General features: G+C 35.3%; 1 protein-coding gene across 1 annotated transcript in view; it reads right to left on the bottom strand.

The window, feature by feature from the left end:
• The window catches only part of LOC137261832 (ephrin-B2-like), a 311,228-nt gene that overhangs the window by 243,165 nt on the left and 52,094 nt on the right, over nucleotides 1-15,969 (bottom strand). The gene's annotated exons all lie outside the window — the stretch shown is intronic.

Below are 15,969 nucleotides of genomic sequence, written 5' to 3'. Positions count from 1 at the left end.
GAGTTTTCTTTCTACTGATGCTAACAATTTCCTGTATTTGGATGTTATAATTATTTTCTATTTATAGAAGCTCATTGCTCTATGTATTGGAAGCCTTATGTTTTATTAATAGAAACTACTTGTTCTAAATATTTGGATGCTCTATTTTCTAGTGATAGAAACTCACTGTTCTGTTTATTGGCATGCTGTATGTTCTTTTGCACAGAGAGTTTTGTTTTATAATTTGGATGCTCTATGTTCTATTGATAGAAGCTCATTGTTCTATACATTTGGATGCCATATGTCTATTGACACAAAGTCAGTGTTCTATATATTTAGATGTATGCTCCATTGATAGAAGCTCAATGTTCTATATATTTGGATGTTCTATGTTCTATTGACAGAAAATAATTGTTCTATTTTTTTACCCCTAAGTTCAATTGACAGAAGCCTGTTGTCCTATCTCTTAGATACACTATTTTCTAATAATATGACAGTTCAGTTGACATGAAACATCAAATATAATCATATATGTTCATAAGTAATAGCAAACAGAAATTGATCATCTTTTGTTATCATATTGAAGAACTCAGCAGGCACCAGTTGAAATTAGGTGCTATATAAGCTCATTATTATTATGATCATCTCATCTTATAATTTCAAAGCAAATACTCCACTTACATGTATATCAACGTTTACATGGAGTACAAAGCTAGTTGTGCAACACTAGTCTTGATAGCAGACCATACAGATAAAACATAGGTGATATTGGAATCAAAATATGAATTCATAGGTTAAAGATCAACACCACATAAAATGTCTGTATTTGAACATGTCCAGTTTATCAACTCTGCATGACATCATGCATGTTTTTTCTCACAATGGCCAGTGTTCAAGACCTCAATCTTCTCAGGGGACCTCAGAACATTTGCTTAGGAATTAATTCCTCACTGATCCCAAAATGAGAGTCACCCGCCCTTGACATCGGGAACATTGCGCTGTGTCACATGACTCAATATCCCGGCAATGGTGACATGACAAAAATGACTAACACTTTCATTGCTAGCACTCCCGATGCATTTATATAATTTATTCCAGAGGTATGCAAGTGGCACCTACTTTCAAAGAAAATTTTATACCAATTTGACAGAATACCCAAATGTGAAACTTTATTTTCGGAAGATGAATTTTTAAAACCACCATGTGTCACTACGATAATCAAAGGGTCAGACAGAACGCAATTATGACACATGGGTCTCATGTAAACTAACCCAGGGAGAGAATTAAAGCTGAAATTCTTCAGTTTATGACTCCCATGCTTTCCTTTCACAGGGATTTTATTTGAATTTCCATGTAACTTTTATCAGCACCATTTTCTGAGCTGAAATGTGTCCCATAATTGTCTGAGATTCATTCCCCAAGGGTCCAATTATTCCAAAGTTGTTGAGCTGCCAACGACAGCCACTTTACTCTTTTCATACCGACATCATAAAGATTTTTGAGACTTGGAGGCTTTTAGTTTACTCACCCTCTTCCCCTGCCAAGGAAAATACAACATTATCAATCCTTAAGGTTAGTCTACTTCATTTCGATATTGAGCTTGAACAACGTCATTTACGACTTCCTGTTCCCAATGTCCATGCAAACAATATGCCAGGTTATGCTGTTCAATTTCGACACATTGCACAAACAACAAGTTTTATTGCTGCAGACAAGATTATACCAAATCCGTCTGAAAATAAGGCTGCCATATCAAACGACTTTTTAAACTTCCCAGACTCATTTGATTTAGTTGTTGCCATGGAGATGATTTTTTAAACTTAAAATCACAAGTTTATTGATATAATCTGATGAAATGAAACAATATAAATGTTAACAGTACAGTTATGCATAATGGTTTTTCACAAGCGATCACTGTTCAAGCTGTAGTTAATAATTCATTGAATCAGTGACAGAAGACAGACATACATGATGCTGAAAAAAATCTCTTATTTGAAATATCGATATCATGTAAACTGAGTCATTTTGATGGAGGATCATTTGTGATATCTGATATCACCTGATCTATAACTTGTGTATTTCAATGAAGTCAATGCTCTTTCATCCCTAACTTTTGCTTGTCTGTAAGTTCTGTATTTCATGTCAGCCAATACACTTTCAACACATCATATGCTTGTCTATTACTTGTGCATTTCACTTCAAACAATGATATTTCGTACTTGAACATGCCATATATTTGTCAAAACCTCTGTATTTCCCTTCAGTCAATGTACTTCATACTTGAACATGTCATATACTTGTCAAAACCTGTGCATTTCACTTAAAACAATGATATTTCGTACTTGAGCATGTGATATATTTGTTTAAAAAATGTGCATTTCACTTCAGTCAATGATATTTCATACTTGAACATGTCATATATTTGTTAAAACCCTGTGTATTTCACTTAAGTCAATGATATTTCGTACTTGAACATGTGATATATTTGTCAAAACCTGTCCATTTCACTTCAGTCAATGATATTTCGTACTTGAACATGTGATATATTTGTTAAAACCTGTGCATTTCACTTCAGTCAATGATATTTCGTACTTGAACATGTGATATATTTGTTAAAACCTGTGCATTTCACTTCAGTCAATGATATTTTCTACTTGAACATGAGTATGTCTATGATTTATTTATTTCACTTTAGTCAATGTTCTTTCTTACATGAACATGCCATGCACTTGATGATATTTATGCATTTAATTTCAATCAGTTATCAATGCACTTTGATGGTTGAAAATGCCATGTGTTTTTCTATAACTTGTATAGTTTCACTTCAGTTAATGCAATTTCAAATTGGAACATGCCATGTGCTTGTCTATGACATGTATATTTTCACTTCAGTTAATGCACTTTCAAACTGCAACATGCCATGTGCTTGTCTATAACTTATATATTTCACTTTGGTCATATGTCTTCATCATAGCCAAAACATTCATTCATTTGAGTCAAACCATTCAACAATTTCCACTAAAATTAATACAATGAATAAAACACGGTTAGAATGTCACAACAATGATATATTTAGGAAAGAGTGTGATATGTAAATTTAGCCATTTGTCATCCACCATTATCTCTATTCATTAAAGTTTCCGAATGTAATAAATATTTACTATTTACTTTAACAAATAAGAATGTTAAAACTGAATACAAACATGACATGTCTTGAAACCCAAAATTTGAAATTCCCATAAACTTGGAACATAGAAATATGGTAATTTCAACCTTAAGCTTGTAGGCAGTCTTCACCCAGTGGCTATGCTGAGTATGATTCAAGTCTGTCACCATCACAGAGTCTCATCTCCGATAAAAATTCAATTGCTGTTTTATCAATGATTCAATCTTGGAACAAAGACTGCTGGATGTATGGACAGAAAATTACCTTACACTTCTTTGCTATTCACTAAAGTTGCTAATACCAAGAAAAAAGGCGTAAATTGCATGACTTGTTTCCACTAAAGAGGCTAATGATACGAAAAGAAGCATAAATTAATTTATCCTAGCGTTGGACCAAAGAGATTGGCAGTCATTACAAGCTAATCCCAAGAGCTGGATGTGTATTCGTTAAGGGCAAACATTCATTCCGATGGGAAAAAGTTCCTTTTATTCTGATTTTTAAAGGGCTTCAGCGGATCCTTCCTCCAAATGTAATAATGCATCTTCTCCCTTGTCAAGATGTCTCGAGACACACTGTAAATTTACTGTCATGACAATTCTTGAAAGCGATACCAGCTTTTCAATTCAGTGAAAGTGACACCTGTATTGAAATTTTGTCAAAATGCTAGAATTATGTAATTTGTTCACAGAATGTTTTCTCATTCCTCAAAATTGGTTTAGCAATCATCTTAATTTGATATAGTGATTTTCCCTGCTAATGGTTAAGTTGTTTGTTCCATCATATGATCAGGTGACATGAGATTCAGAATTCTACAGCGTGAACTGATGTTTCAGGATAACAGACTGACATTGTCTGATTTCTGAAATCACAATGTGTCATTATATAGGCTGAAACCATCATTGTGTCACTAAACTGACTTAAACCTCATTGTGTTGCTCTCTAAACTGAAAACCCATTCTTTCATAAACTAAACTGAACTCCATTGTGTCGTTCTATAAACTGGAATGACATTGTGTCATTCTATACACTGGAATGACATTGTGTCATTCTGTAAACTGGAATGACATTGTGTCATTCTATAAACTGAATGACATTGTGTCATTCTATAAACTGAATGACATTGTGTCATTCTATAAACTGAACGACATTGTGTCATTCTCTAAACTGAAAGCACATTGTGTCATTCTCTAAACTGGAACATTGTGTCATTCTCTAAACTGAAAGCACATTGTCTCACCCACAAATGTTGGTATCTAATCATATCATTTACTACATAGAGTTATCTATGTACGTAACGAACAATCAAACAATCATATAATGAATTGATCAATATAACAAGCTGTCTTCTTCAGTGTGATGATCACATGTGAAGGTCTTGGGTAGAATAGGTCTTCAGCAACCCTTGCTTGCCACAAAAGGCGACTATGCTTGTCATAAGAGGCGACTAACAGGATTGGGTGGTCAGGCTCGCTGACTTTGTTGACATGGCATCAGTTCCCGACTTTGAAGATTGATGTTCATGCTGTTGATCACTGGATTACTTGGTCCAGACTTAATTACTTACAGACCGCTGCCATATAGCTGGAATACTGCTGAGTGTGACATAAAACACGTCTCACTCACTCACTCACTTCATGGTGACCACTGGTTGTATATTTCACTCAAAACATATATATAGCAAACTATGGATAAAATGAACTAAAATTATTGGTCCATACAAGTTTGTAAAAGTCATTGTTTACTGCAGTCTAGAGCTGACTCTTTGTTATGATTCATAAAAAAACATTTTAGTAGTGACTACAGTTAAGATTAAAATTGGATTTCATGAGCAGTTGTGTTTTCAGATACTTGTGATTGTACTCCTGTGTGCAATCAGTAACACACCATCCCTGTCCAGTAGTGAAATTAATGGTTCTAGCTGTTCTCAGCAATTGCTATCCTTTAGAACTATTTACATAGAATAATACCAATAAGTAGTTCTTACCATACAGTCTTCAGAAAATCTTTCAAACACAAGTGGTACTTACCTAAAACAAAGAAGAAAAAACATAAACGCATATAATAAACATGAATATTTTGCTAAAGACAATGAAAACATATCATACATATGAATATTTGGCAGCTGATAATATAAGCATATTGACCACATTGCTCTTCTTTGCTGCAATCGGTTGCAGACTTTAGTGATTAAACTCTGAGTACAATACAATTTTGTTTGGTCATTGAAAAACAATCTCAGTAACCACACATAAATACACTGCATCTCATGCCAAGAGAAATTTCAACTTAATATATTCACTGTTTTTTTTATTGATTACAAAGAGGCAAAACAGATGTTCAAATAAGCATACTGTTGATCTAAAAAACATGTTATTCAAAGTAAACAGCATCCAGTCAAACCAATAACATGGTGCGTAATTATCTCCCCCTTCCAATAATCCACTCCCCCCACCTCCTCCTCCTCCCTCCTCTTCCCTCCTCCCCGCCAACACACACACACCATCACATCATTGTTTCTTTGTCTTTTCCTCCTATGTTTTAATTTAAGCAGTAGTAAAACGTATTATTTCTCAAGTTTTGCAATGATCAGATGCTTGTACCGACTTTCATGTACTGATAACAACAAAACAACATTTCCTGACTGTGACTTCAGGTTCCAATCAGGTTCCATTGTTAGCCCCCAAACAAGTGTTATGAATAACTGCAATATAGGTACTCATTCCCAACCAATGAGTCAAAGTTTTGAGACACCAAGACTGATTTACTACCTGATATCCGATCTGTGTAGAACACTGACCAGATTGCAGTAGAAAACATGATGAGATGTCACAAGAAATAACAATAAATGTCAACACTGCCAAGTATTTGGGCATCATCCATTCGCCAAATATCTTCGTAATAGCCTGCAGCAACACTCCTTAGTAGCAGTTAGATGTGACATGCGCTATGTATATCTTACTTAGGTTTATTCCATCTGTCAATCTTGATAAATTCCATCTGCCTCTCAGTACCTCTGTTGCCGAAAAGCAGGGATATCAATGTATCAAATTAAAACAATAGGTATGTAGAATATCCCAAACACACACTGTCTGGATGTCAGGCAGTGCCAAGCCACACACAGAGATGCCGCTTAAGGGTTCCTGATGGGGGGAGCAAGTTACAGATGGTGAAAGATCTTTAGAAAATGTGTGAAATGTAAAATAGCACCACTAAGAAGATGGAAGAACGTTTGTGTTTTCAGTGCTGGATGTGTTGGTTTTGTCAACTGATGGACATGAGTGGTATATTGATATCTACAACTGTTTTCACATTACACATACTGAAATTGATCTGGGTGTATGAAACTGACATGAAACATACATGAAATTCATTACACGTTAAGCCATCATTACTAATGCAGGAATTTTGCCTTGGGTTAATTTTTTTTCTAAATTACCACATAAGCATCTTTTTCCTAATGAAAAACTGAAAACTATACAAATGTTTTTCTCAGTCTGACCCCAGAGGGCAATTATGTTCCCAAAACTATCGGCCCATGGTCACTTTCCAATACATATTTGACCAATTTCTAAAACCTTCAGGCAAACTTGGCAGCATGGTTGTACAAGAACTAATTGGTCCCAACATGATGCCGAAACCTACAATTACAAACCAATTTTTGGTCCAAAAGTTATTGGCACTGATGTACATTTGTTGCTCGCCTGGCTATATAACCGCAACTAGTTAAATAACTACACCGCTTGAAAAGCGGCGCCAATGGGCTTCCTGCTGTGCTTCCAAAGGCAGTTATTTTTCCAAGATTATAGGTATATTGCGTTTCTTTGGTCTGCCACCAGGTGCTTCGGCATGTGAGAATAATGGTTGGCGCCATAATAAGCAAGGTAATGGTATCCCTAGGACGTGATGGGTGCTAGTGTTTATGATGCCTGGGGTGGAGCTGTGGTGGATTTCAAGGTGAGGATCAAAATAGATTTATTGGACATATTTGATGAAAAGATAAATCTCAGTGTGGTCATGAATTGTGTTGCAGGATAACATGTATTATTGTAACCTTTTGGAAAATGTTTACTAATATACTGATATTTTCATATATTCTAGTGCACAAAGGAAACCTTTTGAATAGGTTTCTAGGGAAGAATATTATTATGAAATATACATATGTCAATTTCAGTAATTCTGAAACAGATCATATTACATGTATATAGCATATATTTCTGTTGTATTATAACAGAGTATAAGGACAAGAGGACAAGATATCTACTTTGCAATAAATATGTGTTAATTCCATATTTCCAGAAATTGAAAACTTCATCACCAATTTTGCAATAAACATTTGTTGATTTCATATTTCCAGAAATTGACAGCATCATCACCATGTTTATAACACTGGACGAAACCACTGATTCAAGTGAAAAGTGTATTAGAAACATAGCAAGCAGAATATGTCGTGATGGATGATATATAGTCCACAGCTAACATATTTCCTCCTGTGAGTTACAAAGATTAACACAGACAGGGTGAGTAAGCACCAATCAACCAGTCTTAACAGCCAGAAAAATCTATTTCATGAAATATACATTTCATCTGTGCTGGGAAATTGATGACAAGAAGGACCAGATTTTCAGATTAACTCTTTCAGGGTCAGCAGTCCATAGAAATAGGTTCCATGTATATATTTAGTTCAAAGACTGTGGACATTTTAGCAATAAATCATGTTGAGAGATACCCGGGCAACACATATCTGAAAACCAGGTGTGACTGGCTAGGGGTGACAGATGACGTGTGATATGGACATCACTATTCACACTTGTACCCTATCTCAAATCAGCAAGATGGCCAGCTAGATTCACCTCACACGTGTTGGGAGTGTGCTGTTGTTGAAATTGGTCAAATGGGTTACAGACAGAAATTTGCATAAGAGATACATTGATTCAAAATGATAGATTTCCTTTCACTTTGACAGAGATATTATCTGATGAGACTGTATAACCATGAACTTCTCCAAGGTGGTTAGAAAAGGAAGCCTCATGGTGTCATTTGTATAAAAACTTACTGTTGATGAAACATATGCTACAAAACTGTTGAATAGTGAAGGGAGCATTGTTTTATGCTTCTTTTAGCAATATTCCCTCAAAATGCTTCTTGTGTTGATCCCATCTGAACTGAACGAGAGTGTTCTACGCTGTGTTCAGTGTTGGATTATGATGTTTTAACAACTAGGCTTGTGTGAGTGAGTGAGTGAGTGAGTGAGAGTTTTAACCATGTCAGTAAGATTTCAGCTGTATCACAGCTGATTGGAACAATGGGTCAATAAAACAAGTGGTTGACAGGACTGACATACTCTGTTAGGACACACTTCAAGACACAAGGTATGATACATTGCAATGAAACATCATGCAATACACCACCAGCTTCAAAATCTGATACTTTTCAAGACACATCAGACACACAATCAGACACATCATTCGACTCAGTGCTCAAACTATTGACTGACATCAGCCAACCGTTGTTAAACACTTGCTAGATACTAGTCACTTCTGAAATGCTGCTAAACACATCCTCAAACACATTCTATCATCACTATCAGCCAGTTGACCGGCAGATAACCACCTACTGCCCTACATCAGGAGGCCAAGCACCTATACCACAACAGTAACTTCAAGATAACACATATGTCCCCCAGCTACACTGTCTTAACCAAACTCCTCTGTTGTTGCCTGCTGAAACCAGAGCACTCTTGTAGCTAGGTTTTCCAAACATCCGTGGGCCAGGACTTTCACCATCGCTGATGTTGTGTATAAAGTTCCCTCAAGATGAAGATAAAGGATGCAGTCAGGTAGTGTTTGCCTGATTTCACCAAGATAGGCGATAAACAAGGTGCAGTCAAATGTTCTCAACAAGGAAGGTTACACATTGGTGTTATCAGTGTCTGGAACTCTTTGAACACTATTCCAGGATGTGATAACATTATTTAAAAATGAATTTCAATACAATCATGTTGTGATATTTGTTTGGTATGTGAAAATGTTATCTTTAACAGTTTTCTGATAACTTTTTCACAATGTTTTGTTCTTGGACTCAGCTGTTTACAGGCCAGTACAATGCAGCAGCATTACTGTTGTACAGAGTTTGGCAGCAAATAAACACCAACATCAAGTTAGTGGAAAGTGCTACTTATAGAATAAAAGAATGAGTTCAGTTTTACATCACTTTTAGCAGTATATAGTCCAAACTCTTTCTTTATTAAGAAAGTGAAATCCCCAATATGACATATGTAGTGTATAGTCCAGCACTGAATTGACAAGGACACCAGAAATGGGCTTCAGACATTGTACCCCTGTCCTGAATCAAACCAAGGTCTTCAGCATGATAGGCAAAAACTTTAATCACTCATGTATCCCACCACACGCTTATCAATGGAGAAGGTAATGAACACCTGGTGTCATCCCTTGCTTTAAGGGATCCATTCAAATAATTGCCATCACTATCCTGCCTGACTCTTAAATCCAAAGAAATAGGTTTCCACAGATAACCTAGATTGATTGTTCTGTGGCACCGGGCATTTCATTCTGAATTGGAACAAAAGGAGCAAATGCAAATTCAAAGGATGAATTTTTAAAATATAGTTTTAAAGCATTGTAATATTCAAAATGTTGTGCTTGAATTGTCTTATGGTGGAAAAAAAGGCTTCTTGTTGAAAACAGATACATTTATGAATACATTTGTATATACTTGTTGAAATGTGACTGAAAATTTCAATAAAACATTTAACGTGTCTTTCCTACTTTTTATTGAATTCAATGATGTGGAAATTGATGAAATTAATTTTCATGGGTATGAACAATATTTCCTAACAAATGAAGATCCTCCCGGGATACATTGTAACTGTAGCATCATCCCTTTGGACAAAGGTGATGATGCATTCTCCTTTAATATTCAGCAGACTTGATGAACCTAGGCGTGAGTTAGTACAAATCATTCATCCATGTCTGCAAATGTGTCATCAACTCACAGCCATCAACAACCAAATTACCACTTTGCTTCAAATCTCTATCTTTACAATTGATTCCTCTCCCAAACAACTGATGGTTACCAAAAATGTCCCCAGATTTGTTACAGAGGCAGAGTTTATTTTTTGTAGGCCATTAGCCCAAAATGCATCATGAAGCTTTGTGAAGATCTGTTTTTTCAGCTTGGTCAAACTTAGTACTGCCTGGGGGGAGAAGTCGTCTCCAGCGATTACAAAAAGGACTAAACGGCCACAAGACAATGCTTTGGGACCAATATGGCGGAAATGATAGAAAGAGAGCATTTCCTGTCATCGCGTTCTCATTCTCCAATCGCAAACAATCACATGACCCTGTCTTTGGTGAATATCTTAAGGCAAGACGGCAGAAAATCACTGCCCTCCCTTCAAAAGTGATTATAATTTCGCTCGAATGAAGATCAACACCATAGGAAACCTGCTTCTGAAAAAGGACTGCATAAAAAAGAACTTCGGCCTGCTTTATCCTGCTGCAGGAAGCATGTAGAGAAAACGCCGCCAGCTTATTCCCCCTTTAAATTTTTATTGTTAATCTGTGTTCTCATATTTCTTGCAGAAAATTCTCCTTTTTGTTGAATTCCTTGCTCACAGTGGAAAACAGCCACAAGGTGTTATTGCTCTGTCTTAGGACCTGTCACAAAATTGATAGTAATTTGAGTTTTCACTACTGTGTCTCCACTACAAGAATGCAATGGTGTTGATATGAATGACTCTTGAAAGTGATACCGTTTTATATGGATGCTCTTTATCATCCCCAAGATATATCTTAGCATTACCCATGATACTTCTTATCATCAACAATGATACTTCTTATCATCAACAATTGTACTTCTTGTCATCAACAATTGTACTTCTTGTCATCAACAATTATACTTCTTATCATCAACAATTATACTTCTTGTCATCAACAATTGTACTTCTTGTCATCAACAATTGTACTTCTTGTCATCAACAATTGTACTTCTTGTCATCAACAATTGTACTTCTTGTCATCAACAATTGTACTTCTTGTCATCAACAATTATACTTCTTATCGTCAACAATTATACTTCTTATCGTCAACAATTATACTTCTTGTCATCAACAATTATGCTTCTTGTCATCAACAATTGTACTTCTTATCATCAACAATGATACTTCTTGTCATCAACAATTGTACTTCTTGTCATCAACAATGATACTTCTTGTCATCAACAATTATACTTCTTGTCATCAACAATTGTACTTCTTATCATCAACAATGATACTTCTTGTCATCAACAATGATACTTCTTGTCATCAACAATTGTACTTCTTATCATCAACAATTATACTTCTTGTCATCAACAATTGTACTTCTTGTCATCAACAATTGTACTTCTTATCATCAACAATTATACTTCTTGTCATCACAAAATTTTACTTCTTATCGTCAACAATTATACTTCTTGTCTTCAACAATTGTACTTCTTGTCATCAACAATTGTACTTCTTGTCATCAACAATTATACTTCTTGTCATCAACAATGATACTTCTTGTCATCAACAATTGTACTTCTTGTCATCAACAATTGTACTTCTTATCATCAACAATTATACTTCTTGTCATCAACAATTATACTTCCTGTCATCAACAATGATACTTCTTGTCATCAACAATTGTACTTCTTATCATCAACAATGATACTTCTTGTCATCAACAATTGTACTTCTTGTCATCAACAATTGTACTTCTTATCATCAACAATTATACTTCTTGTCATCAACAATTGTACTTCTTGTCATCAACAATTATACTTCTTATCATCAACAATTGTACTTCTTGTCATCAACAATTGTACTTCTTGTCATCAACAATTATACTTCTTGTCATCAACAATGATGCTTCTTGTCATCACAAAAGTTTACTTCTTATTGTCAACAATTATACTCCTTGTCATCAACAATTGTACTTCTTGTCATCAACAATTGTACTTCTTGTCATCAACAATTATACTTCTTGTCATCACTAATAATACATCATATCCCACCTGCTATGTCTTGCCATCAAGTACACGCACTACACTGGGTGGTGGCCAGATCATACCCAGTTTTCTGATCAAAAGATGTTTAGTGCAACAGGTAAGAGGCTATTTTACAAATTTACAAATGTAAATATTTGTACAAATGTAAATATCAAATGTTAATTTTATTATACATAAGTATTTATTTATCTTTTAAAATCTCATGCAAATGGTACACAGATAACTGACTTGCACACTGCACAGCAGAAAACCCCTCTGAAGTCACTGAACATGTCAATTTGTCATTAGCAAAGCAAGCACATTTACAGGAAAACAAATAGGAAGTGGCTATCAAAATTTAAACATTAAATTGATCACCCAAAAGAAAATAAAACAGATATTTTCCAGAAAGAGAATCTGTCCTTCTGTCCCAAGGGGTTACTGCGATTCTATATTCAACTGTGAAAAGTGTATCATGTTCCCAATTGAGTAAAATTCGGATCATCTTTTGAACTTGCCATTTCATCTACAGCTTTTCAGTCAAAAACATCCTTAAGATAATACTAGTGTTGTAGGAAAAAGGGGATTTTCCATCGGTCATACTGCCATCAAGTCAAAGCTAGAATTACCAATTATGGCTTTTAATCTGAAAAATCGCTGGAACAAACCTATCTTTGCTGACATTTGTAATTTTTTTTTAAACACCCTTCGGTATCAATTCTTATCAATCACAATTTAAACATTTGAAAGTAAATTTTAACTTCCGTTGTTGCTTAGCAACCACATTAACATACTTTTTCAGACCAAGAATAATTACATGTATTTTCCTCTTAATTCGACAGTTGGTCTCACACCTTCAGGCAAACAACTAAAAGTTGTGTTTTATGAACTTACAAAAAGAAGACAATCCAATACTAAATTACAGATTGGGATAAAGTTGACAGGATAATAATAATTCACAGAATCTAGAATCAAAATGCATATGATCATAAAGTGTAGGTAATATTTTGACAGGAAATGATAAAGTTGGTTTCATAAAGCCAATTCTTAAAAAAAATAACTTCAGAAACAAGTCGAAAATGTAACTTACAATATTTGATTGTTTTCATTGTTTCAGATGACAGTACTTTTTGAACTGAAAAACAAACAAACCTAAAACACATTCATTTTGCATTGATCGATTTTCATGTCTTGTTATTTTCAGAAAGAGGTCAATAAATAAACTCTACAGAGATAGACTTCTGACATGTTACGAAAAATAATGATACACGTTGTCATGTTGGATGCAAATACATTTCCCATTCTTGAAATGTTTCATAAAATCCCTGCAGTTTACGAGTGTCATCAGTTCCTTGAAATAGCCATGGCATCTTATCAAAGCCCGTGTCTACAGGTTATAGATGCCAAATCACTTGTCATGTACACTGGTCTATATGCCCTCACATGAAATTTACATAAAACTGGAAATTTACAATGACCGGAGCACATTCAGAATTAGAAGGTCGGCCCAATGACCATACACATGGTATGATGGATATCACTTTTACTAAAAGACGATCTGAAATTTTCCATCTGACTTAGGTTCAGCTGTAAGGAATGAAGTTGTAACTATTCAGTTGGAGGTGTGTATTTGCTACTGTGAAAAAAAGAAGAAGTGGCAGGTAAGAAGGGAAATGAATGAAGACCTGAACAAGAAATAAGAAGGCAGAAATAAGGCACAAAAGGGAAAATAGAGGAAAAAGAAAGTAGTGATGATGAAGAAGCCAAAAAAGAAGCCTAAGGAAGAAAGGAGAAAGGAAAAGTTAGAAGGAACATTAAAAAAGTGACAAGTGATGAGAAAGAAGAATTTATCAAGATAGAATGAGAGAAAGAATAAAGTAATCAGATTAAGAAAAAAGAAGGGTGAAGCAACACTGAGGAAGAGAGAAGGAAAAGTACAAAGGAAGGAAGAAAAAGGGAAATGGATGTGAAGAAAGAAATGACGAGATGTGAAAGACAAGGAAGAAGAGAGGAGAGGAAGAGAATAAAAATGATCGAAAGTACCTGAAGCAAAGAAAAATAGGAAGGAGGGAGGAATAATGAGGAATGTGGATGGAAGAAACAAGAGATAAGAAAGAAAAAGGCACAAAAAATGGACACAAGAAGCAAGAAAGAAGAGTAAAAGAAGAAATGAGGTGCCATAAGAAGAATAACAACAAATTGTGAAGAGAATAAAATGAGCATGAAGAAGTAAAGAGAAATAAGAATGAAAAATAAGAAAGAAATGAAGAGAAAGAGAAGGTACAGGAGTGAGTGAGTGAATTGGGTTTGATGCCACTTTTAGCAATATTCAAGCTATATCAGGGCTGGGACACCAACAAGGGGCTTCACGCAAGGTACCCATGTGGGGAATCGAACCCAGGTTTTCAGCATGATGAGTGAATTCTTTAACCTCTAGACTACCCCACCCACCCTGGAGGATGAAGGTAGAGTTAAGATGAAGGAAGAAGGAAGGTAGAGACTAAGGTAGATTCTGACACATGCATGGATTCCTGTAGGTGACGTACATCCACACTTTACTGCAGTTCCTGCAGAAATATGCACATAAATACAATGCACATTTCACTGATGAAATGCATAACACCTATCGTCCGCCCACTGCAACAGATGGCTCAGCAACAACCACAGTCTGCATTGTACTCGTAAACACAAGCCAAGGAATCCTACAAAGAGATCATGATCACTACAAAATGGATCCTGTTGCGATATAAATGTGTCTATTTCTGAAATAAAAGAACTAGAGAGCAAGCAAATACTCATTATTTTCAGTTTGACATTAACTGAGAAAATCTGGAGACATCTTTGCTAATTATATATTATACGTGATATGTGAACTTTAGCTGTGACATTTCTGTTATACAGAATATGAGGATCCGGTTCAGAAAGTTGTTATCCATTAAACACTCTTTAGTAATATGCAGCGAGGGACTATAGGAATCTGAGCTTTCTAGGTGTTCATTTCAGACATCAATCAGAGGTCTTAATGATTGTTTGATATGACACTGACACAAATGTGTCAATCAAGTAATGTATGTACATTTCAGTAAATACATTCCAGAACATGAGACAATATCTATGTACAACACTGTTGTTCATTCTGTGTCCATTTCACATGTCCATTAGAAATGTTTCTATTGATAAAACTATGAAAGAAACTTGTAGATTTCATCAAAGAAATACACAAGTCCCGATTCAATTCTCATTAGCATTAGTATGGTTTTGTCTAGTGATTCCACCGAAATCCCAGGAAATCCCAGGCTCATCAATTAGAGGGACCATCGATTATATCTGTGTGTCTTGGAGGGTGATAGATGACCGGAGAATGACCCATCGGGGTCAGTGTCACTTGTCCATGGTAATTGTCACATTAGCGGTAACTGGACTCCAGTCGTTCCAAGACCAGCTGATTTGTAACCTTTGATTATAAGATTTGTAGATGTGAGTTAAAGGCTAGCAAGTCAACTTTTGACATGGGTTTCACATAGGTGTGAAATGATGTTAGTTGACTGTGAAAGTACAGTATTATATAGGTGGTTTTTATTACAATCATAAAGGTTGATATAAGGGGTATTGCTTCCTGTACTCTATTCTCACTGTCAAGGGAAGTAAAAATATAAAATTGATTGTATTGACCTTACCCTTGGGGTAAAAAATTACATGTACAATTATGGGTTCAATAACACTTCCCAGTATTACATATAGAGATCTAACAAAAAAGATGCTTCAGACAGAAATTGAGTTCAATTTATGAAAAAAAA

This window comes from Haliotis asinina, chromosome 14 (genome assembly GCF_037392515.1).
Source record: "Haliotis asinina isolate JCU_RB_2024 chromosome 14, JCU_Hal_asi_v2, whole genome shotgun sequence".
NCBI lineage: Eukaryota > Metazoa > Mollusca > Gastropoda > Lepetellida > Haliotidae > Haliotis > Haliotis asinina.
Note: the sequence above shows the minus strand (reverse complement) of the source record. Positions and strands in the feature narration are given on the sequence as shown.